Here is a 26,584-nt window from a genome sequence, read left to right on the forward strand (position 1 = left end):
GTATTGTAGAAACACAGATGATTAACAGCTTTTTATTATTTATAAAGCCATTTGATGGTGCAGCAGTTACTGAGAACTAACAAAACCCAATGTTTTCCATTTCTGAGCAGTGGAATATGTTCTTTGAAAAGTAAACACTTGTTTTGTACAATTAATCAGTTATATGTATAATGCATTTAACTTGCTATGCCTTGAGTCTTAGTAATTGTAGTCCATTATTGTGCCAAAAGTTGGTACCCACAACAGGTACAGCCCAATGTGGATTAGAGAAGATCAGGTGTCTTGCTGTTACAGATAAATAATTATTAACCTTGTAGGCATCCTCTTTGTGCAGTCCTCATTTGCTACCCAGGAAGTTCTGATTTTCTTTATGTTTAGAAATGCAAGTGTATCATATAATTTATTGCTTATGATTTGTGCAAGGTAATTTCAAAAATTACATTGAGGAGGCTGGCTTGTCATTGCTTTGTGCTGGCCAGTTGTGGCAGTATTCAGAGGAACAAAACACATTTGTTCTGTAGTGTCACATCTGTGAACTAATTTAAAGAAAGTAGTTCCTGTTACTTTCGCCACAGCTTTACTTCTTTATCATGATATTTTCATTCAAAAAATAGTTTAAGTTAAACTATTTGGGTCTACAAAATAGAATAACACATAGACAAGAATAACAACATGAACATCCATTGTGCACTAAAGTAGTACACTGCATCTTTTAAAATGTCCGGAATACGTTGCTGCTGCAAAATGGTATGGTGATGATGTTCCTACTCTGTATTAAAAGCTGCATTGTTGCAGATGACAACTTTAAAAAGTGAAAATTTGCTCAGGTCTTTTACCTGTTTGAGTTTTAAATATTTAGTCTGTGTAAAGCAATTAGGAGAATGTTTTTGATTTGATTTGATTTTTTTGTGCTGTTTCTGAATTACTTGTTAAAAAGAGGTAAATGTTTATTACAAAACATTGAAGCCTAAAAACAGGTTATCTTTTTTGTACAAAGTACATGAAAATATTTTAAAACTCTCCTACTGTACAAACTGTAAAAAAATGGAAGAAATTGTTAAAAGTACATATGATTATTGTAATAAATGGTGTACTTGATATAACCTGTAAAATAAATAAAACAGTATTTTCCTGTTGATGACTGTGTTTTGTATATTTAGGTGGTGGCAGATTTTGTTTTGCATATGAAAATTATATAACAATAGTGTTTTATATTTTGTCTTTTCTTTACTTGAGACTTTAATTTCATCCATCTGGGAGAGAGAAAGAACTGAAGATCTGATGTCAATTTTCTTTCATTCCTCAACAAGTGGATTCAGTTCCAATCCTCTGATCCGACTCTGCTGCTTTCTTACAGCTCGTGGATACTACAAGCTCTTGAGCTCCTCTCTTACCCACAATGCAGCAGTCCCCCTCTTTCCCCAAGTTGCGTTTGCAGCTATTTTGTACAGATGTGGTCACTGCAGCTCTCGAGCATTTGTTTTAAGAGATGAGTTATTTTTCCTACATGTACCTCTTTCAAAACTTTTTTCACTAAGTTTCCCTTTATCCTCCATTTTACATACGTGTTTATGTAAGTCTTTGTGGATATTCCTTTTACTGTTTTGGTAGCCTTTGTTTACCATTGTTGGTAGTCTGTATGTTATTGTTTTTGGTAATCTTTACAGTACCATTGTTGGTATTCTTTTTCCTTCTATGTACTATATAAATTAAAAAAAAAAATCCCTTATTTCTCCTTTATCTCCCTCCATAGCTTCTTCTCGTTTTTCCAGAAGTTTCATAGAGGCTGATGTGGACAGAATGATGAAATTTCTCTCAACACAAATTCAGATGGGAGCTCTCCTGGCTCATAGGGTTGGATATCTTTACTAGTACAACCCCACTGGTCTTGGCTCCTTCTCGGTTCCATTCTTCAGCTTTGGAGCCCTTGGATCTGAGACTCCCAGTGCCATTGGTTTTGGATCCGAAGATGGTTTAGCTCGACTCAAACAGTAGTAAGAGAAAATATTCCCCAACAGGGCACTTATCTGGCAAAAGGCTGAAGTCGCAAATGCAGAAACAATCAGATTGATGGTCAGAATGGCGTTCTGACTGGCAACAAAAAAGTTCTGAGGATGGTACATGCGTACATCACTTTTATGGCCTACGTCCAACAGCAGCTTACATGCGACGTCCCACATACCTCCTGTATACTGGTCAACTTTGGGTCACTTCAGGTGGGAGATCCCTCAGGGTATGAATACTGCAGTAAGCGAATAGAAGGGCATCTTTATCTGATGTCAATTTTCATTCATTCCTCAACATGTGGGACAGAGTCCCCAGCTACCTGATTCCCAGGTGGACTCTAAGGAAGGATACTCCTGAATACTGTTGAGCTGAAGGTTGCTCTTCCCCTACATACCAGATATGGGGAATTGGGGGATATTTTGTCTTACTACTGTTTTGGTTATGTCATCCAAGAAGTGCAAGTGCCAGTGTGGAAGACAAATTCCACATAAGGACATCCATTCTCAGTATCTCTTCTGTTTAGGCCTTAACCACGACCACAAGTTCTGTAACATTTGCCAGTCCTTTGTTCCTAAGACTCTTAGAAGCAGACTTTCCTCTCTTGCTATTTATTTACATAACCAACAGCTTAAGTTGTTAGCTAAGCGTATGGAGGGTACTTCAGGGTCCGATGCTGAGCTGGTGAAGCAGAAGGCCAAGAAACCTCTACCTGCGACTTCTGCTGCACCTCCACCGTCAGACATTTCTCCCAAGATGCTTGTCAACCAGGGGGCTCATCTGACTTTAGGCTCAGATTCATAGGCCGATCCCAGTTTTGAGGCTGCTTTGAATTCTGCTGAAAGCACATCTAGGTCGAAAAGTGTCCAGTTAGGATGTCATGTGAGAACCTAATCTCGAAAGTATGGAGGGCCCTAGGGGGTACCTCGCACTCAAGCAAGAGAAGAGATAGACACTTTCAATTGTAGGCTTTCGTCTGGTCCTCTAATGTTGCATAGGATTGTTTGTACTGCAAAGAAAAAACAAAAAACTAAGCATTTGTCTCCTACCAGAGACACCCCTACAGATTGGCAGCCCTTTTCTCAAAGCTTGTTTCAAGCCTTCATGGCACTCAAGTCAACTTCCTCTCAGCCTGCTCCTACAACTGCTCCCCAACCTTCTCAAAAAAAGATTAGGGACTATGACATCTGATGAATTTTCCTCTGATGAGGTATCTTTGGATTATTCTTTACAAATCCCCTCTCCCCATGAATATATTTCCCCTGAAGAGGAGTCAGTCGGTGCTGACTCCCCTGTGGAAGAGATCTTTTGGTGAAACTTTTGTGAAAATGGGAGAGCACTTTAAGTGGGATACTTCCCAAATTTCTGATGTACAGAAAAGATACTATCAACTTCTACAAGTTGATGTCCCTGGCCCCTCTGGAGTTCCACCTGTGCATCCTGCATTTCTGATGCCTTTCACAATGGTTCACAAACCCCCTGACCCCCAAAATGCCAGACTGCCTCTACAAGGTCCCAGAGGTCTGTAAATTCTTTTGTAGGTGCCCTGATGCAGACCCAGCAGTCATTTCTATAGCTGCAGATAAACCTTCTAGGATGCTGAATTCCTCCAATCTTCTCCCATCAGACAAAGAGAGAAGAACCCTTGAGAGACGGGTAGAAAGACCTATACATCAGCCACCTTGGCTTCCAGGGCCATCAGTTATCAGACACACGGGCTGTGCACTCCTTAGAGCTTTTGTCTCAGGTATCTAGTGCCATTGGAGATCTTCTAGATTCAGAAGGAAAAACCTTGGCTCTATCTATCCTGGGAGCTTCCTCCCAAATGGCAAAACATTCCGTTAAATACACCTATGATTCTGTGGAGGCTTGTACCAGGGCAGCTGCTACTGGTTCAGTGTTTAGGTTTTCGTGGCTCAGGCTGAAGCCCCCCCTCCAGGATGACTTCAAATCTAAATTAATGGATGTACATTAGACAGTTCAGCCTTATTTGGGAAGGCAGCAGTGTCTCTATAAAGTCTCTGTTCCGGAGGAGGCAAGAGACAACATAAGCCCTAGGGGTTCTCAGTCAACCTCACAACAAAGGCACTCCTTTCCTGGTAAAGCAGGGAGTCTGTGACTTCCCTGCAGATATCTCCCTTTCCCTTCCCATTTCAAATGCTCACTGTGTCTGGAAACATGTCACCTAAGACACCTGGGTTCTTTCCATAATCAAAAAAGGATATTTCATGGTTTGACACTGCACCCCCCCCCCCACATTCCTGGACATCCCTCAGCCCCTCTTCCAAAAACTGCTTTGGGAGCTTTGGCAACAGGGTTCCAATCAAAAGGTTCCTCAAACATCAAGAGGGAACGACTTCTATTCAAGAATGTTCTTGGTACCCAGCGAGGATGGCCCCTGGAAGACCAGTCCTGGATTTATCTCATCTCAACACCTTCTTTAAAGGTTCCTACCTTCAGAATGTTGACATTCCAAACTCTATTCCCCTTTATCCTTCCACAAGGATATACAACATCCTTGGATATAAGAGATACTTGCCTTCACATCCCCATTCACACCATGTTCAGAAAGTTCTTACATTTTTCTGTGGGTTCCTGGCATTTTCAATTCTCTGCTTGCCCTGTAGTCTTTCTACAGCACCGAGGGTATTCACAAAATGCCTGGCTCCAGTGATTTCACACTGCAGACTTTTGGGTATCCAGACTTTTCTATACTTGTACAATCTACTCTTACATGGCCCCAACTTCCCATACTCTTCTCCAGAACCTGGCCCCAACTTCCCATACTCTTCTCCAGAACCTGGAGACAAAACCAGGATTCACCATCAACTTCAGGAAGTTAGCCCTCACCCCTTTACAGGACCACATTTTCCCAGGTTGTCTAATCCAGACATTTGAGAGTGTCGCTTCCACCTCAGAAGGTGCAGGACATTCAGTCCTTCTTTCACTCCCTTCTCCCCTTGATTCACATCACGGCCAGGGAGTTCCTCAAGGTGCTGGGATTCATGGGTTCAACCATTCCCATGGTACTGATGCCAAAAGTCCACATGAGGAAATTCCAGTGGTTCCTCAGACTGACGTGGACCCAGTATTCTCACCCACTGGAATACAAAGCCCCCCCCCATTCCTTGCCTGAAGAGGGAACTGCTGTCTCATCTAACAGATAGACCTAGACCTAAATCCAGGTCTGCCCCTGCATCCTCTCACACCAGTACTACGATTCTACACAGATGCATTAGACGTGGGCTGGGGAGCGGCCTTGGGCAAATTCACAGTTTAGGGAATTTGGTCTCCTTCCCAAAAATCAGAACACATCAACATCACTGCTACTAGCTGTACAAGCACTTCAACCTCTACTTTGCCCCAGCCCTCTACAACTGTTCACAAACAAGACAGACCTCTGGTATGTGAACAAGCATGCAGGACCAGAGCCTATCTTCTTTGTAAGTTGACTCTTCTGGTATGGGAATTTCTTGCCCAATACCACATGACTATTCAAGCAGTGTACATTCCCTCCAACCAGAAACTTGTGGAAGACTCCTTTAGCAGGTTCCTGGCTCAGTCCTACAAATGGATGCTTCACAGGGATGTGTTCCTGGACATAGTTCACCAGTGGGGTATTCCTCAAGTAGACTTATTTGCCTCCTCCCCCGAGCAGGCAAATTCCAAAATTTTGTGCCAGAGTCCCAAATCCTCTGGTTTGGATGGCAGATGAGAAGGGGATGTTTCTGTATGCATTTCCTCCCCTTCCTCTAATACCAAAAGTCCTGTTCGACAGGACCAACCAAATATCTTGCTGGTGACTCCCTTTTGGCCAAGATAGCACTGGTTCCCCCTCCACCTACATTTAGCCAAGGGCCATTACCACAAGTTACCCCACAGAGTTGGACCTACTCAGAACAAAGGATCTCTAATACACCCACACCTTTCAGTGCTACATCTGGCACTGTGGGCGGTAGGATTCTAATCCCCTTCAGGCACCTGTTCTCAGAGGATGTGCTCAGGGTTTTGCAGGAGGCCAGGAAACCCAATACCAGAAAGTCTTAAGTTTCCAAGTGGAAATAATTTCCCTCCATCTAAGAACCAAGACCCAGTGACAGTGAGAATCCCAGTGATTCTGTCTTATCTGTGTGAATTGCTGGCTTGGCTTACTCTTCTGTCAAATCACATCTGTTATTTCTGCTTGTCTAGCTCTTTTTCCCCTGTCCAGCATCCAGATTTGAGGTGAAACAATTCCTTAATGGCGTCCTTCACATTAAACCTACCAGGAAACCCATTCCTCCTCCTTGGGACTTTAATTTTGTTCTAGAAAAGCTGAGCCTGTTCCCTTTTGATCCTACATCTTTGGCCTCCCTTAAACATTGCTCTTGGAAAACTGTTTTACTAGTGGCCTTGACCTCAGCCAGAAGGGTGTCAGAGCTTCAAGCCCTTATGGCAGTGGCCCCCTTGATGTTTCATAAGGGTAGAGTATCCTTGAGAACAAATACTTCCTTGATGCCAAAAGTGGTTAATGAGTTATCCCTTAACCAATCCATTCAAATACTTTCCTTCATCCCTTCCCCACAAAACCACAGTGAGAAGGTACTATACTCCTTAGATGTACACAGACCACTTAGGTTTTACTTGGACAAGACTAAGTCTATCGGGAAGTCTGATCAGCTATTTGAACTTTCATCCCAGGGCTCTGGTTTTACCCGTTTCCAAGCAGACTATTTCTTCTTGGATTTCAGACTGACTTTGTTGCACCCTCCATGGAGAGAGCCTCTCTTCACCAATGAAGGCCCACTTTACCAGGGCTGTGGCTTCCACTAAGGCATTCTTCAAGGGCTTGAATAACAGCGCCATCCTTGACAGCCATCTGGTGTTTTATCCATACCTTTACCAAACACAACAAACTGGATAGCATTTCCAGATCCAGAACCGGATTTACTAAAGCCATTTTACATGGCTTCATTGAGACCTCCTCTGCTCTTTCTTCCTCCCTTCCTTCTTGAGCTTTGGCATCTCCCTCAGGTTAAGAATACTGCAGCAAGTGAATAGGGCATAGAATAGTTGTGTAAAATCTAAATAAAATCTAAACATAACCACAGATCTCCTTCTCACTGCTGCATTATTCTATCCCTCCCTCCTTCCCCCATGGACTATTGTTTTGCCTGGATGTACTGAGCTTTTATATTTGTAGTCTGGCATTCCTCCTGAGGCATTCAGATGTTCATCGTGTTACCCTGCTGCAGTCATCACACTTGGGTTATCCTGTCGTCAGGCGGTCCCGCAGACGGCCGAAATTCCAAAGTCTTGGTCCGGCGTCGGTTGCTGTCACCTCTTCCCTGACGTCAGTGCGCCAGGGGTATATGTAATGCAACCGACGCCATTTTCTTCAGTCTTTCTTGCCGTGCGGTGCCCGAAGCAGAAGCAGTTCGCAAGTGCCGGTCGGCCGACTCCTGAGATTTTCAAATTCGAATTTCAGACTGAAGTCTTCTATAAAGCTAAGTACCCCGTTGGGGAAACTTTTCTTGCCTCAGACAGATGTCAGAAAAGTTAACAATTGTATTTCTTGTGGGAAGCAAATACCTCATAAGGATTTTCATTCTTATTGCATACCTTGCCTAGGCCCAGACCACGACGTCACTTCTTGTCGGTTTTGTGCTAGGTTTAATAAGCGTACTATTAAAAGACGCTTTGATTTCGCATGACACTACTTCGGTAGGAAATTTAACTACACCATGCCGTCGGAGCAACCGACTACCGGCGTGCACAAAAAATGCAGGGATAAGGACAGACAGCCCAGGCCTAAGCTAGATTCCGAGGCTTCGGCCGATCCAGTCTTCAGTCCTCAGTGAGGCTCTGATGCAGCCCCTGACTACCGCAGATCTGGAACCCGAGACCGCTACGGAAATTTTGACGTAATGTACCAGGCCGACGCAGCCTTTTACTTCAGGCCCTTCCGATGACTTTGCTACAAAAGACGTCGGTACTACAGAAACGCCATCGGTTTCTGAAGGCGTTTTCAGACCGACTCTCACCATTAAAACGTTTTCTAAGTCAAAGACTCCTTCTAAATCTGAAAGGATTGCACTTCAGTCTCCTGTTCAAGACCCCATGCCTAAGAAACAGATGCTCAAAATGGCTGAAGTTTTGATTTCTTTAATCAGGGGTTCCCAGCCCCCTCCTGACAAAAGGCCTAGACAAGAGGAAGATTATGCATCCTCTGAGCAAATGTCCATTTCTTCAGACTCCTCTGAGGACCAAGACTACTCCTCTCCTTATGAAGATTCTGATGCTGAGGACTCTATTCCCTCAGCTTCTCCTCCTGAAGACTACTCCTTTGGGGAAACTTTACACACTATGAGGGAACATTTTCACTGGGAAGGTCAGGACTACTCTGACTCTAAGAAAAGGCTCAGAGAGTTTCTTTTACTCCCCCAACACAGACCACTTGCCATCCCACCAGTTTTGAACATTGTGGATGATGTCTATTTAGAACCCAGTTTCAACCCAGACTCTCTACCTCCTGCTAAGCCTGACAGATACTATAGAGTGCCTGATTCCCACAAATTTCTTTACAAAAGCCCTGTAGCTGACCCAGAGACTATCTCACAGGGTCCCAAGGGGGCTAAGGCTTCTATGGCTAAAAACCCAGTACCTTCTGAGAGGGATTCCAGAGCACTAGACAGGTGAGGGAAAAAGGTTTACACTTCAGCCACACTAGCTATGAGGGCACTGAATTGTCAATTTCACATGCTTAAGTATCAGCAATTTCTAATCTCTCAGTTAAAGCAAAGAATAACCTCTCTCCCTCAACAATCTGAATTGAAAGAAGTACAGGATCTGTTGCACGCCACTGAGCAGGTGGGCAAACACACCTTACAATGTGAGATTGATTCTTTGGAGGCCTCCTGCAGAGCAGCTGTCACTGGGTCTGTTATACGTAGGCATGCTTGGTTAAAGGAACAAACTCTGCCTGATCATGTTAAAGCAAAACTATTAGATGCTGCCTTATAGCAAGATGTTCTTTTTGGAGTTAAAGCAGAAGTTTTAAAGAAAATGGAAGATAAGGCAACATCTATGCAGACAGTCAAAGATTTCCTACAAGTACAACCCCCTCACTTCAGCAGAAACTGGCCAACAAAAAATTGGTCCTTTCCAGCCACTGGCAGACCACAGAGGGGTAAATACAGATGCCCAAGAGGCAGAGGACAACCACAAGCCCAGTATAAACCTCGCCAATGGGGCTCTACAACACAGAAGGGAGGAGAAGACAGGTTTCAATCCACCAGAAGGCAAACTCAGTGACTTGCACCTCATCTGACCAAGCAATACTCTCTTGGCAGCCCCTTTGGAGTGACAACTCGCACTTTTTGCAGACAACTAGCACATTGTCACAAAGGACAAATGGGTCCTAGACATAATTTTACAAGGATACAGATTCCACTTTCACACCTTGCCAATGAAAAGAGGAATGCCAAACCTGCCACAAAATCAATGGGCAGAGGCACAAAAGCAAATTACAGCTCTCATGGACATGAGAGCCATTCAACTGGTACCTACTCGAGAGCAAGGCCAAGGATTTTATTCAAGACTCTTTCTAGTGCCCAGAAAGGACAATGCCTGGAGACCAATTCTGGACCTTTCATTTCTAAACACTTACAAGTACCCAAATTCAAGATGCTAACACTACAGCAGCTACTTCCCATGTTGGGCAAGGAAGCATGGTTAGTAATGTTGGACCTCAAGGAGGCATACCTGCATGTCCCTATCAGACAAAGTTGCAGAAGATACCTCCGTTTCATTGCAAGTTCAACCCATTACCAATTCTCTGCACTGCCCTTTGGCTTATCTACTGCGCCCAGAGTTTTCACAAAATGCCTGGCACCAGTAATTGCATACTGCAGACAAAGAGGAATTCAAATATATCTATACCTGGATGACTGCCTCATCCAAGCAGAAAGCAAAGATATTCTCTTACATCATCTGGCCTTTGTAAAGCATCTACTAAACTACCTGGGGTACACAGTAAACGAAAAGAAGTCAAAACTAGTACCCTCACAAAAAATGACATTCCTGGGTGCCAGCTTGAATACAACGGCCCAGTAGGCTTATCTTACGCCAGACAAGCAACTACAACTGACTCAATATTTCAAGACAATGGCAACAAGACCCAATTAACTGCAAGAAAAATTCTGCAGGCTTTGGGCTTCATGGCATCTTGCATACTAATAATACCATTTGCAAAGCTGCATATGAGGAAATTAGAGTGGTACCTAAAAAGCGTATGGTCTCAACACAGCCACAGCTTGGACACAATGATATCTCTCATTCCCTGCCTACAACAGGAATTTCTATGGTGGTCACAGTCATGTCACCTCAACAAGGGTCAGCCTTTCACCTTGCCCCCAGCCAGGCAAACTATCACAACAGATGCTTCACACTATTCCTGGGGGGCACACATGGCAGGACAATGCATTCAAGGCCTATGGACTGCAGATCAAAGAAATCTGCACATAAATCAAAAAGAGATGCTAGCTGTACAGAAAGCTCTGACAGCCTTCAAGGATCTATTACATCCAGGACAACTTGCAATAAAGACGGACAACACCACAGTAATGTGGTACATAAACAAACAAGGGGGTACACATTCTTACCCTCTGTGCAGGCAAGCAATGACCTTATGGAACACAGCTCTGGCCTACCAAGTCCAGTTACGAGCTCAATTCCTGCCAGGACAGAAGAACACATTGGCAGACGACCTCAGCAGAAACATCAAGGATCCCCACGAGTGGAAACTAGATCCACAAATATTTGCAATGATAACTCAAAAATGGGGCCTTCCAGACATAGACCCGTTTGCCAGTCCTCAAAACTATCAACTGACAAAATTTTGTACAAGGACATTTCACCATCAAGCTTGGAAAGTGGACACTCTCTCTTTCAGTTGGAAAAACCTGACAGTATATGCCTTCCCTCCATTGCCTCTCCTCACAAAGGTTCTTTTGAAAGTCAAAAAGGAGAGACCACGACTGATTCTCATAGCCCCAGACTGGCCACGCCAGCACTGGTATCCGCTATTGAAAAATATGGCCCACAGCCCACCATGGATATTGCTTCAAATCCCCCATTTGCTCACACAACACAATCAGATTCTTCACAGCCAGCTCAAAACTTTAAATCTGGCTGCATGGCAAATCATCTAAACATCCAACCCAGCACCTCTTTCACAAGCAGTTCTGGATGTTATTCTGGAAGCCAGGAGGCCAAGCACCAGGAAGGCTTATTCGGACAAATGGAAAAGGTTTTGTGCCTGGAACCAAGCTAAAGGCCAAGACACAATTCAGCCTCACATGCCTCACATTTTACAGTATTTAGTTGAGATGTTGCACAAAGGACTTTCCTTTTCCTCAATTAAAATCCATGCTTTGGCTATTTCAGCTCACTACAACATGGATCCACCTTTATTTTCACATCCTCTTCTAAGGCAGTTCCTCAGAGGGGCAAAAAAACATTAGACCACCCAGGAGAGCTCCTACACCAACATGGGACCTCAATTTTGTTCTGGAAAAACTAACACTACCTCCCTTTGAACCAGCTTTCTCTGCAGATCTACAGTTCCTATCATGGAAGACTGCCCTGCTCCTAGCAATAACTTCAGCTAGAAGAGTCTCAGAGCTACAGGCACTAATGGCAGTGGAACCTTTCCTCATTTTTCATCAAGACAGAGTTTCTCTACGAACTAATCTTTCCTTTATGCCCAAGGTGGTTTCCAGTGTAGCTTTAAATCAAACCATCCACTTACCCACCTTCTTCCCCAATCCACAGAACAAAGGTGAGAGACTCCTGCATTCCTTGGACATTCACAGGCAGCTTTGTTACTATTTGGACAAAACTAAGGCTTTCAGAAAATCCGACCAGCTCTTTGTATCCTATGCTACAGCTTCTCAAGGGAAGGCTATATCAAAGCAAACCATTTCTAAATGGATAGGCCATTGCATACGTTTCTGCTATACCCATCACGGGAAACCAGTTTTTGCTACCATTAGATCCCACTCTACCAGGGCAACAGCTACCTCTACAGCCTTTCTCAGAGGGGTTCCAACCAAGGAAATTTTAGAAGCTGCAACTTGGAGTTCAGTACACACCTTTACCAAACACTATGACTTACCTCTTTACTCAAAGTCCAGGGCGGGCTTCGCCACTGCAGTTCTGCAGGGCCTTATAGCCTCCAGTAACCCTCTATGATACCTCCCCCCTACCTTAGCTTTGGGATTCAATCCAAGTGTGATGACTGCAGCAGGGTAACACGATGAACATAGTACAGTTTTGTACCTACCATAAATGTAGATGTTCGAGTGTTCACCCTGCTGCAGTCCAGGTTACCCCCCCTCCATCCCCTCTGATCTACTGGCTAAATCTCTTCTATGCCGTACTGATGTATTCGCTTATAGCTGAAGGGATTTTGTGTTTGTGCTGTGGTTACCCCTTTTGGTACTAATTTCTGACCACCTTTTTGGGGGCACCTGACATCTGGGGCAAGATAAACTGAAGAAAATGGCGTTGGTTGCATTATATATACCCCTGGCGCACTGACGTCAGGGAAGAGGCGACAGCAACCGACGCCGGACCAAGACTTTGGAATTCCGGCCGAATGTGGGACCGCAAAATGACAGGATAACCCAAGTGTGATGACTGCAGCAGGGTGAACACTCGAACATCTACATTTATGGTAGGTACAAAACTGTACTTTCTAAGGATGGTACGTGTACATTGCTTTTGTGGCCTACATCAGACAGCAGCCTGGTTTACCTTTATTTAGTTGAAATTGTAATGTGTGGTCGCTGTATTGTGCGACTGTAAATGACAAATTTGAAAATGTCCGAATTTAAATGTCGAAAATGGTTTACTGGAAACCCAGATTCGACCATTTTCAAACTGCAGCACAACAGTGAGACTTGGAAGACATTCCCTAATGTCTCCAAACATCGTTATGCAGGAGGGGCAAGCACCCCCCATGTGGGGGGCTGTGCCCCCTCACCCCCTGCTACTTTAATATACTAAATCCGAGATTGCACTACAGTGAAGTAAAGGGTACATGTTCCTATCCCCACTGTAGTGTGATCTGCACCCGGAATGCGTAATTCAAATGAGCGAATGCCAGTGTGCATTCGCTCATTTTAATTTGCAACAATGGAATTCGACATTCCCAAATCTTGCTATTGTACTTTAACACTTTTTGTCGTACAACGGACTCCCAACTAAATGAAGGGAAACCCAGCAGCCTACATGTGACGTCCCATGTACTCTACAGTAGCATAAAACTTTTGTATGCTGGCCAGTGTCAGGTTGTCTTCAGGCAGGCGATCCTTAAGGTTAAGAATACTGCATCAGTGAAGAGGACATCTATGGTTATGGTAAGAGTTTACACACCTATTCTTTATGTACTCACAGTAACATTCCATCTGTGTTCATTCTTCCTCTGCTGTCTTCCCTCTAGCCCCCTGCCCTTTTCTCTTGATGATTTCTGGAAGAACAGGACATTTTTACAGGAACCATAGCTCCTGTTTGAGCTCCAAGATACTGACTTTTCGTATAAAAGCTTTAATTTCATTGCTGTATACAATAAAGGGTAGCAAACAAGATCTGAGGAAAGAGGAGAACTGATCCAAAACACACTCCAAAATGTGAAAAAATACCAACGATACTGGAACACAACAAAAGCAGTCCAACTGTGCAAAAGTTTTCTTTAATTCATTCTGGTACCTCGGCCTTCGCCTTCTCATGGAATACATTCGTAATTCAAACAGCAACCCTTTTAAAGGGTGGCAAACAAAATCTGAGGAAAGAGGGGAACTGGTCTGTTATGGGTATGGAAGGAACTTTGAGAACTTGTAGTTCATAGTTTGGTACTAGGCTATCGGCTCTAAGGACTATGCAAGCCTAGCCATAACAATTCCCTGGATATTTCTTCCCACAATATTTACTTCTCTGGGCCCCTGTCTAGCAGGGCGACTGACATGATCCCCGGGGTGAATTTCCTATCTCCCATCCAATCATCAAGGTTCCTTTTGAAGAGGGCCAGTGAGGGGCTCTGCTTGACATGTATGGGCAGTCTATTCCAGAGTATGGGGAGTGTCTGGGTCAGGAACCTATCCCTCCAGCATGTTTTGTTCATTGTGATAATAAGGTTTAGAATCCCTGGAGCGTGTGGCTCTGAGGGATTGGGATTTCTTTAAGTGGAGTATGTCCAACAGCTCAGGGTTAGATATGGCCTTGTATGTTAAGCAGAGATCGCCTCTGAGTAGACGATATGCCACAGAGTATAGCTGGAGTTTTTTTAGACTGTCAGCATATGGCTGGCATCTGCTTTAGGCCTGTGATTCTTTTAGTGAGGTATTTCTGTGGCCTTTCCAGTTGTTGCAGATGTCTTGTGAGGTACATACCAAACTGGGCATTATACTCTATAATGGGTCTAATGAGGGATGAGTACAGTGGGACAATGACCTCCTTTTTTCTGGATGAAAAGCCCTTAGTGATGAGGTGTGCCACATAGAAGGATTTCCTGACTGTTATGGCGATGTGGTTATCGAAAGTGAGACCACTGTCCACCTGTGTCCCCAAGTCACTCATCACACTTTCGATGTTTAGTGTCCTGCCACCTATGTGGTAATTCATGGGTACATGTTTTTTTCCAAAGGGGATAACTGTACATTTCTTGGCATTAAGCGTGAGCCCATGGCTCTTGCACCAGGCATCTGTTTCTGTAAGGCCCTTTTGTAGAATATCCACATCATTTGGGGATTCGATAATGGCTCCCAATTTGCAGTCATCTGCAAACTTTGTTAGCCAGAGTCCCTTAGTGTTGGCCTGTACTTCAGAGAAGGAGATGCCAAACAGGAGTGGTCTCAGGACTGAACCCTGAGGTACTCCACTTGTCTGGAGCTGGATTTGGAGTCGGCTACTTTTACAGTCTGGGTTCTGTCAGTAAGCCAGTTGGCAACCCATCGAGTGACGTAGGGATTTATGCTCAGCATAGTAAGTTTATCTATGATTCCAGAGTGGGGGATGGTGTTGAAGGCCTTGGCGAGGTCCAGATAGGCTGTGTGGACCGCCTTACCCTCGTCCACAGCTCTGGAGACTGATTCGGAGACGTCAATCAGATTCAGGAGACAAGATCGGCCCTTCACAAATACAAACTGGGTGGGGTCCAGTGTTTGAAGGTTGCCAATGTCTTTGTTTATAAGTTTCATGATAATGCGTTCCATGCCCTTGCAGATCAGGCTTGTCAGACTGATGGGATGGTAGTTCCCAGGATCCAAGGCGGATCCTAACTTGTGGAGCGTGATAACTGTAGCTGTGCTCAGGGGGGCACAAAGCCTGAGGTGAGGCTATGATTAAACATGACACTTAGGTGAGGTGCCAGTTCATTTTGTAGTTCATGTAGTACACAGCCTGGGATGTCATCTGGTCCCATGGATGCTGTATTCTTATCTTTGGAGAGTGCGGTTTCTACCTGTGTGGCCATGATTATCGGAATTTGGCAATCTTTTGGTATTGAGATGGGCCCTTTAGGGGGTGAGAGGGGGGTGAAGTTGGCACTAAATCAATCTGCCAGGATATTAGCAATATCCTTGGGATCAGTATATTTAATGCCATTCTGTTGTAGCTCAGATCAGATCTGAGCATTGCCATTTAGATTCTTGACATAACTATAGAATGCCTTGTGGTTGTCTTTGGAATCTTTTATTTTCGTAACTAGCTTTTGAGAAATATATGAGGGATCTCAGCTTCTTACTGAGGCTGTTGAGGGAGTTTTTTGCATCCTGGGATTTTCCTCTTTTCTGCAACAGTTTCTTCCTTCTGTTGTATAGTTTGTTTGTAGCAGGGGACCACCAGATTAGCTTCCTTTTTTTGGAGAAGAGCATCTTGGTTCTATTTGGGATGGCACGATTCATGCACGAGTGGATGTGCTCGTACAGTGCCTTAGTGTAGGATTCTGCAGTCGAACTTCCAGATCCCGTCTGTGTGGGTGTTGTGAAGTTTGTCACTTCTGACTTCAGTTGCATGAAGTTGGCTTTGGAGAAGTTTTTTAAGGAGGTTTCCTTACTGGGGGGGTGGGAGTGGGATGTGGATGTCAAGGGTGGTTTGCTTATGGTCAGACCTGACCAATGAGGGGGTGACCACTGGTGTGGAGCATCTATCTCCCATGTTGGTAATGACCAGTTCTAGGATATTGGAGCCCCTGGTGGGACAATGGATTAGTTGATCCAGGGCGTTGGAATTTATGAATTCCAAGAACCGTTGGGAAAAGGAGTTTGTACCCGAGTAGTTTTCCCAATTAATGGCAGGGTAGTTGAAATCACCCAGTATTAGGGTATTTGGTTGTATCTTATTTTCCAGTATGTTTAGAAAGGTGTAGTGAGAATCTTGGGGCATGGTGGGGGATCTGTAGCAAGTTACAATTTGGATTGCAGTCTTTCCTAGTGTTAGTTGCACCTGGAGAATTTCAGATGCATTGTGTTGGGCAATTAGCCTGGAGGTGTGAATATCCTTGGTGAATATTGGACACTCCTCCACCTTTAGTGTTTCGGTCTTGGTTTTATGGCCAAAATATGTGGTAAGAATTGTAGCCTGGTATTGCAGGGGTGCTCTCTGGAGCCTTGAACCAGGTCTCAGTTACTGCACAGATATCGATGTTCTCTATTTTTAGGAGTGCCTCGAGAGAGTGCATTTTGAGGTTTAGACTTCTAGCATTGAGTAGCATTACCTTCAGATTTTGCATGCTTTTATCTGTTACGGTGGTGGTTTTATCCTTTGAACCTTGCCTAAAAAAGGCACTATAGGAATGGCAAGAGCTTTAGCCAGTAACCTGAATCCCAGGGGCGACAGGTGCAGACCATCTCTGGCAAAGCATCGTGGTTTGTCGATCATGTCTTTCCAAGCAGAAAAATACTGGATACCCTTTGAATGACACCAGAAGCTTAGCCAATTGTTGAAGTCCATCATTTTGTCCTTATACTGTGGTATCATTCTGGGCGAAGGCAGGATGCTACTCAGGGCTAGGGTCATACCTGCCTGGGTCACATGATCCAAGAGCTCTTCCATGTAGTCCAGGGAGGTACGTCTCAAGTCATTCACTCCAGCATGGACAATGACAGAGTCATATTTGTACTTGTGGAGTGACTTGAGTGCATGCATTATGTGGCAGATCCTGGCACCCGACAGGCATCTGACTGTAATTTTCTCCTTGTTCAGCCTGGTGAGTGGGACATCAGTGTGCCTGACTATAGAGTCACCTATGACTAAAGTGTTGGGTATATTGTCTTGCATTAGGGGCTGTTGTTGGGTGGCACACTGGTGTTGTGAGCTATGTGTCACTTCGGTTGTGACTGGTGTTTGTTTGCGTTTTGGCTTCGGAGGTCCTTGTTGCTTGAGCAGGTTAATGTTAAGGGCCTCCGCATATGTGGGTTTAGTGTTGCTATGTGTGGGTGTTGATGGTGTGGATTTTGAAGGGCTATGAGTTGCTTGAGATGTAATGCAGGTGTTAACCTTCTCCTCTTGACTGTCTAGCACAATCTTGGCTGGAGAGAGCTTTGCTTCCAGTATCCACGAGCTGTGGGAAAGCAGCGCATGTGGGATCAGAGGATTGGATCTGAACCCACATGTTGAGGAAGAATAAAAATGGACAACACATGGAACATTATGCTGAGAACATAACCTCTTATCTGACGTAGTTAACTTCATTTGTCGTCAACCTGTGGGTTTCGGATCTGACATGGATCTGAGCTGGCAGCTTTCCAAGCTAAGATCCAAGCTCCAAGCTTCTGCCCCTTACCCATACTACACTGCAACCTCCTTCTAACCCTCAGAATTGTTTGCCGCAGCTTCGCCAAGAAGTGATCACTGAGCTCCAGGCAGGTAGAGTAGGGTTTTCTTTAACTGTTCAAACGTTAATTTTGTGTGCGTGTGTGGTGTTTACCTTTCCCTTTCTCCTCCCCCCACCAGGTTTTCCGTTCCAAAAAAAAAAAAGTAAACTTTGTGTTTTTTTAGTTAGTGTAGGCCTCCCATTGCCGCCTTTGCTTTGTGTGTGTGTTTGTAGGTAGGGCTTTAGTTAGCCTTATTGGTTGTTGTGGGGGTTGAGATGTCGGACCCACAAAAGCCAACTTTCTCCAAATGCACAGTGTGTGGCCATAAGTTGTCCCCGGCTGATGGCCACACTCTGTGCATTATGTGTTTGGGGGTTCCCCACCTTTTTTCAGGCTGCAAAATATGTGCAGCCTTCAATCCATGGGCATTTTTCAGGCTGCAAAATATGTGCAGCCTTCAATCCATGGGCCCTGTCAGACTGCAGGACCAAGTTAATTTTCTCTGGGCCTCTCCTAGCAGACATTATTTCTCCTTTCTGTATGGACACGGCTGTGGCCATATCTGCTTCAGGTCCTCCTCCCCTGTTCAGGACTCACACTCCCATTTCAAAACAGGGTGACAGAGGCTAGGAAGGATAAGCATTGGGGGGGGAGAAAGAGAGAGAGAGGCAAAGATAGGGGTCCTAAGAGACCAGCGGATCCGTTGGATCTTTTGGTTCTTCCTGTTAAAGTGGTCACTACCCTAGACAAGACTCCTAAGCAGTCTTCCCCTCTGCTCCTATCCCCTAGATTTTCTCAGGAGGAGGAGGAGGTTCGGCCTGCTTTGAGGTCGTCCTCACATCGGCCCTTTCGGCCGGCATCTATGGCATCCTCCAGATTGAAAAGAAGCCCCTTAGAGGCTGACATGGACCAGATGATGAGAAGGCTTATACAGACTCAGTTGCAGTTGGGAGTGTTGCTGGCTCCCCATCCCGCCGGAGCGGGGAGCTCAGCTCCAATGTTTTCCCCGATAGCTCCTTCTCCGATCCATCCCTGGATTTTGGAGTCCCTGGATCTAAGGAGCCCTGGAGTCAGGGGGTCGGTACCGATGGTTCCCCCAACCTCGATGCTGGCCATGCCCTCGAGTATATCAGATCCTATGTCAGATCCGAGCTCTTGGAGCTGTGATTTGGTTATTGTATCCGGGGGGGGATGATTGGGTCATCAGCTCCGTTATGGTCGGGCATACCATTCCCCTGGGTCCGTCTGTTCCAGATTCAGCTCTGATCCCTTTGTCGGATCTGAGGGGCACAGTTACTCATCCTTCTAGTTTTAGAGAAGCCGGTTCCCCTTTGGCCTTTGTTGTGGAGAGGGTTCTGTCAGGAGAATTGAGACTCCTCACTCTTTCCTCGGAGTCCATCCCTGCTCCCTCGCTGCTGTGTGTCTTCTGTCATTCCGTCCTCTCAGGGACAGCCTGTGTCCGATACGCCCCAAATGGTTCCCCTTGAGGAATATGAAGCTGTTCGTGAGCCCTCCCCAGAGAGCCCCCGAGGAGATTCCTCGCAAATGCAAGTGCAAGAGGAGGCACATGGACTCCGAGTCCCTCACAGAGGATACTGATTTGGAGGAAGAGGAAGCTCCCTCAGATCACCTCAAGAGGATGTCTCATTTGGAGACATAATGGAAATCCTCCGTCAGAGGGGAGGTTGGCCCGCCCAAAAGCCTTCCTCTGATGAGTTGGTATTCCTGGAGGTGTTCGGCACAGACCCATCTACCTCTTGGGTGTCCCCCACCTCCGGCTGAACCTCTGGTGGACCTCAGTACCACCAGAGCTTGGAAGGAGCCAGACACTGTAGAACCTATACCTAGAAGGCCAGACAAGATTTTGAGCCCTCCTACAGGTAAGACTGCATGGAGTAAGGGTTCCCCAGTTGATGCCATGGTGGTGGCGGCGGCCACTAAAAAGGAACTGGCTCAGGAGAGTTCCTCAGTCCATCCTCCAGACAAGGAGCCGAGGGCAATGGATCGACTCGGAAAGTGGACATATTCTTCAGCTACCTTTGCCATAAGGGCGCTGAACTACATGGCCCACGTGATCAGACTTCAGCATGACCTAGTGAAAGAGTATGCTGAGCCTCCCCCAGAGTCCATTTCAGCTGAGGATAAATGCTCATTCTCTGCACTTATGGCCACTCTAAGTCAGTGACTAACACTTCCATGCGCCTACTCTCTCATGCCACCGAGGGAGCTGCTAGGGCGGCCGGGTCTGGCAGTGCCATGAGGCATTACTCCTGGCTCCAGCTTTGTGTTTTTCAGAACCTTTCAAGGTATCCTTCGGGAATGCCCCTTTTGATGGTTTGACCCTGTTCGGGAAGACTGTCCGAGATACGCTAGTCCAGATTGAGAAGGACAGGAAGACACTGTCGGCTGTCGGGATCCACTTCTCTAACCCACAAAGGTCCTTTTCCAGGAATCAGCAAGGGCAAAAGAAGTTGTGGTTCCAGAAGTCTCAGCATTCCCGGGATACTCCGGACTCCTTTTCCCCTAGAGGCAGGGGGGTACAAGGTGGACGCCGGCCCAGAGGCAGAGGGGGATCGAAGAGTTTTGGGTCACTGGAGCAATACTTGGATCGACCTGTGCAGCAGCCCTGAGGGGTTGCCCGACTGCTCCCCTCTGGAGGCAGCCGGGGGGCATTTTTTAAAGCACCTAGCTCAATGGGAGTCCATAACGTCAGACCGCTGGGTGCTTCGGATAATATCCAGATGTTATTCCATTCCCTTTCTGACCTGTCCCTTACCTCCAAAACACCTCCCAGACATTCCACCCGCTCAAAGGGAGGTGGCAGCTGTGGAAATAGAAAAGCTGCCAAGCAAAAGAGCTATCCAGCAGGTCCCCCGATCAGTCCGGATCAGGCATCTATTCTAGGTTCTTTTTGGTGCCAAAAAAGATGGGGGACTTGAGGCCGATTCTTGACCTATCCATGTTGAACCTCTCTGTTGCCACGGAGAAGTTCCAGATGGTCACCTTGCAATCCATCCTGCCGTTTTTGCAGGAGAAAGACTGGATGTACTCTGTAGACCTCAAGGATGTGTACTATCACATTGTGATGGACAGGCAATCCAGGAGGTTTCTCCACTTTCGGCATGGAGCCAATCACTACCAGTTCAGGGTCCTACCCTTCGGTCTCACCACAGCCCCCAGGGTGTTTACCAAGGTCATGGCAGTTGTAGCAGGCCCACCTGAGACTTCAGGGCATTCAGGTCTTTCTATACCTGGAAGATTGGCTCTTCACCGCCCCCTCCAGGCATCGACTTGTTCAAGCCAGAAATTCTTTCCTTCAGCTGTCAAATTTGCTGGGTATCATGATAAACATTGCAAAGTCCTCTCTTCAGCCTGTTCACATTCTGGACTTCATAGGGGCAAGAATAGATTCTGTCCAGGCCAAGGTATTTTTGACTCCAGACTGACTTCGGAACTTGACCCTCCATGTATTGGCACTTCTTCAGACATCTTCACCCTCAGCAGAACTAGCTGTTCTTCGTGTTTCACTGTTGCAGTCATCACATTTGGGTTATCTGCTTGCAGTAGTCCTTAGTCGGCCTGATTAACAAAGTCTTGGGTCCTGCATCGGTTGCTGTCTCTTCTTCCGTGACGTCAGGTCGTCAGGGGTATAAAACATGCAGCTGACGCCATTACACCAGTCTTTCTTGCCGTGCGGTTCCCGAAGCAGAAGCAGTTCGCAAGTGCCGGTCGGCCGACACCTGAAATTTTCGTTTTCGAGTTTCAGAAACAAGTCTTCAACTAAAAGCTAAGTACCCCGTTGGGGAAACATTTTCTTGCTCTAAACTAATGTCAGTAAAAGTAAATAATTGCATTTCTTGTGGAAAGCAAATACCTCAATGATTTTCATTCATACTGTATTCCTTGCCTAGGCCCTGACCATGACGTACCTCGCTGTCAGTTTTGTGCCTTATTTAAACCACAAACTATCCGTCATCGGTATATTTTTGCTTCTAAATATTTTGGTGCTCGGTTCAATTATCCAGATATGTCTTTGATAAGCCATCTGACTACCGACATTCCGAAAAAATGCAAAGATAAAGACAATTGCAGGCTGCCTAGGTCCAAAGCTGCTGACATTTCTGCTAAGCCAGTCACCAGTTCGCCGGTACTCAGTGAGGTGCTTTTGCAGCCCCTGATACCTGCTACTTCAGATTTGCAGACCTCTACTGAGACCCATTCTGTGTCCAGTATGCCACGAGATGCTTCAACTGTGGAACCTACGGATGTCTCTACCTTGAATGGGTCCGGAGCCACTGTGCAGGCACCGGCTTCTGAGTGTGTATTCAGGCCTTCTGACTTGCATATTAAACCTATGCCATCTTCTTCTTCAAGGCCTAAAACTCGAACCATGCCTAGAAAACTGACGCCCAGACCCGCATGGTCAGGCCTCTATGCCTAAAAAACAAATGATAAGAATGGCTGATGACCTTATTACTTTAATCAGGGGAAGCCAACCTTCCCCCTCTAAGAGACCTAGGACTGAGTTTGCTTATGATACTTCTGACCAGGATTCTGAAATTTCTGTTTCCTCTGATGGCCAGGATTTACCCTTATCTACCTATGGGGATTCTGATGCTGAGGACTCAGTTCCCTCTGCTCCCCCCCCCCCGAGGATTTCTCTTTTGGTGAAACCTTACATACTCTTAGGGAGCATGACTCCAGGGCACTGGATAGATGGGGTAAGAAGGTATACAATTCTGCAACTTCGGCTATTAGGGCCTTAAACTGCTAGTTTCATACGTTAAAGTAGCAGCAGCATGTTATTGAATTGCTTAAACAGAAAATTATGTTGATTCCTGATTGTGCTGAAAATAAGGATTTACAGGATTTAATGTATTCTGCTGAACAAGTTGGAAAACATACTTTGCAATGTGGTTTTGATTCACTAGAGGCATCTTGCAGGGCTGCTGCCACTGGGTCTGTACTTAGAAGGCATGATTGGCTTAAGGAGCAATCCTTGGCAGATCATGTTAAAGCTAAATTTATTGGATGCTTCCTTAAATCAGGGCCGCCTATTTGGCAATAAGGCAGAAGAAGTTCTTAAAAAGATGGAGGAAAAAGCTAAATCTATGCAAACTGTTAAAGATTTCTTACAAGTACAACCTCCAAGATTTAGTAGGCATTGGCCTTCTAAGAATTGGTCCTTTACTGCCTCTTCCAGGCCTTCTCAGTCCAAACCCAGATCCAGCAGAACACCCAGGCTTCAGTCCCAGGGTACACACAGGACTAAGCAGTGGGGGGCCCCCACTTCCTAATCTGGGAGTTGTAAAACTACCCCCTGTGGTAAACTGTCTCAATGACTTCACTTTAAGACTTCCAAACACTTCTCAACTGATTGCCCCTTTGGGGGAAGAATTGCTCTACATGCAAAAAAACTGGGAACTCATTACCCAGGACAAATGGGTTTTAAATATAGTGTTCCAAGGATACAGATTTCACTTCTGCACATTACCAACCCGAAACGGTTGGCCAGATCTACCCCCAAATCAGTGGGCAGGGGCTCAAAAGCAAGTACTCTCTCTTTTAAGCATAAAGGCTATTCAAACTGTGCCAGAAGAGGAAAAGGGACACTGTTTCTACTCAAGACTTTTTCTGGTACCCAGAAAAGACAATTCATGGCGTCCTATCCTGGACCTGTCTACTCTAAACACCTTTTTGGTGATTTCAAAATTCAAGATGCTGACTCTTCACCAGTTGCTTCCTATGCTAGGCAAAGATGCCTGGTTAGCAACACTCGATTTAAAGGAAGCATACTTGCACATTCCAATCAGGGAATCTTGAAGAAGATACCTACACTTCAAAGCAGGCTACAAGCACCATCAGTTCTCTGCACTGCCCTTTGGCTTATCTACTGCGCCCAGGGTATTCACAAAGTGCCTAGTTCCAGTCATTGCATTTTGCAGGTAAAGAAATATTCAAATATACCCATACCTGGACGATTGTCTAATTCAGGCGAAGAAGACTCCAAGCCAAAAAAGGAACTGCACCCAAAATCGACCTTAACGCAAATTTATTAACATACAAAGAGACAGCGTTTTCGCTACTCTAACAAGGTAGCTTCCTCAGAGGTTAAAAGAAAGCGCGAGATCAGCGCTCTTTTATACTCCAAACAATCAATCAATTAAAATGCTTCCTACATATGTTTTTTTAATTTATATACATATGTAGGGAAAACATTTGTTGCATTTAAATAAGCGTTTAGTGCAATAAAGTAACAAAACACATCACAATGGATGCAACAAACACCATTCATAACCTGCAATGAAATAAAAACAAAAAATGTAACAATAAATCTACAATAAGGTACTTATAAACTCTGATTTGAAAATTGTTATACACATTGTAAAATAGTTGTGGTAGGAAGTCTATGCATATTCAAAGGGTGATTAAATTTATACACCCCAGATTTAAAGCTATATGCTAAATCATCTTCCCCCACATATAAACATATATACACAATGATTATAAAAAAGCCTATAACAACCCAATAGCAAGAGTATATTAATACTCAATACAAATAGGCTAGTAAATTGATTAAAAAAAGTTACATATGTATGTGTGCTGCACACTCAGTTTTTTAAAAACAAGAAATCAACAAATAATAAATGTATGAGAAGTAAAAAATAAAAGTAAAACGTCTCTGAAAATACTTGAACTAAAATTCATTAGCCAGCAACTGACATAAATAAATCTAACAAGCTAAGGACCTTCATCTAAAGGTGCATCTCAAATATGAATTGACAATACAAATAGCTTAAATGAGAAACATCTGTTAACAATCACCTCATATAAGATTTAAGTTTTAGAAAAGGGGCTATGTTACAGCTTTCATTAAGGCCTGGTAAATTAAAAGCATCCAATTTAAGCTGCCATAAAAGCTCCCGAGTTTCTAATAAAATTAATTCTAATTCAGGCAGAAAGCCAGGACATACTTTTGAATCATCTGGCCTTTGTACAAAGGGTGCTAACTTGTCTGGGGTACACCATAAATGAAAAGAAATCACACCTGGTACCCTGTCAACAAATATTCCTGTGAGCAAGCTTGAATACAACGGAGATGGCTTTCCTCACACCAGAGAAACAAATTCATTTGACAACCTACTTCAAACTAGTGGCCAGGAAAACCCTGCTTTCTGCAAGGCAAATGCTGCAAGCCTTGGGGTTCATGGCCTCCTGCATTCTTCTAATTCCATATACAAGACTGCATATGAGGAAACTACAATGGTATCTAAAAAGCCTGTGGTGTCAACATTCTCAGGATCTAGAAGCAATGATACCCTGTAATACCTTGCCTATGCCTAGAGTTCCTTTGGTGGGCAGAGGCCTGCCACCAAAACAAGGGGCTACCATCCACTCTAACCCCTGCCGTCCAAACCCTAACAACAGATGCATCAGATTATGCATGGGGGGCGTACCTGGCAGGAAGTGCATTCAGGGCAAATGGAACCCAAGTCAAATGCACTTGAATATCAATCAAAAAGAAATGTTAGCTGTACAGAATGCTCTGACAGCCTTCAAGGACCACATTCTTCCAGGACAATTAATGGTAAAGACGGACAACACCACTGTTATGTGGTACATAAACAAGCAGGGGGGTACCCATTCTTAGCCCCTCTGCAGACTAGCCATGGCATTGTGGAACACAGCCTTGAGCTACCAAGTGCATCTACAAGCTCAATTCCTGCCAGGAAAACTAAATACACTGGCAGACGGATTAATCAGAAACCTGATGGACCCACACGAGTGTAAACTGGAACCAAAGATTTTCAACATGTTGACAAACAAATGGGGGTGCCCAGATATAGACCTGTTTGCCTCCCCCCAGAACTACAGACTGGACAAATTTTGCACAAGGACTCCCCACAAACAAGCTTGGAAATCGAATGCTCTGTCCTTCAGCTGGAAAAACCTATCAGTTTATGCCTTTCCTCCTTTGCCTCTCCTCTCCGAAGTACCACTAAAGGTCAAACAGGACAAACCAAGGACGATATTGATTGCACCAGACTGGCCATGCCAACACTGGTACCCCCTATTGCACAGTGTGTTACTGTTGGCCCCTTGGCAACTGCCTCAGACCCCTACCCTGTTTTCTCAGCAGGAGAACCAGATTCTGCACCCTCAGCTTCAAACCCTGAACCTAACAGCCTGGCTAATTACCTAACCTCTCCTTTACCATCCCTCAGTAAACCGGTGATGGATATAATTTTGGAGGCAAGGAGGCCTAGTACTAGAAAAATCTAACGCTGAAAAATGGAAAAGATTCTGTGTCTGGAACCAATCTCAAGGGATGAGCATACAATACTTAACTGAGATGCTTCACAAGGGCCTTTCTTTTTCCTCCATCAAAATTCATGCCTCAGCCGTTTCAGCTCATTATAACACAGTACCCTCCCCTCTTCTCTCATCCACTACTCAAGCTATCTTCAGAGGGGCCAAAAATTTAAGACCACCCAGGAGAGCCCCAACTCCAGCCTGGGACCTTAACTTTGTATTGGAGAAACTTGCTCTTCCTCCTTTCGAGCCAGCTGCTGGTGCAGATTTAAAATTCCTTTCTTGGAAAACAGCCTTCCTTTTAGCAATCACTTCAGCAAGAAGGGTATCTGAATTACAGGCCCTTATGGCAGTAGAGCTTTTCATCATCTTTCATGCGGACAGGGTGTCCCTCAGAACCAATCCCTCCTTCA

This window comes from Protopterus annectens, chromosome 5.part0 (assembly GCF_019279795.1).
Source record: "Protopterus annectens isolate FY-2018-M chromosome 5.part0, PAN1.0, whole genome shotgun sequence".
Taxonomy (NCBI): domain Eukaryota; kingdom Metazoa; phylum Chordata; order Ceratodontiformes; family Protopteridae; genus Protopterus; species Protopterus annectens.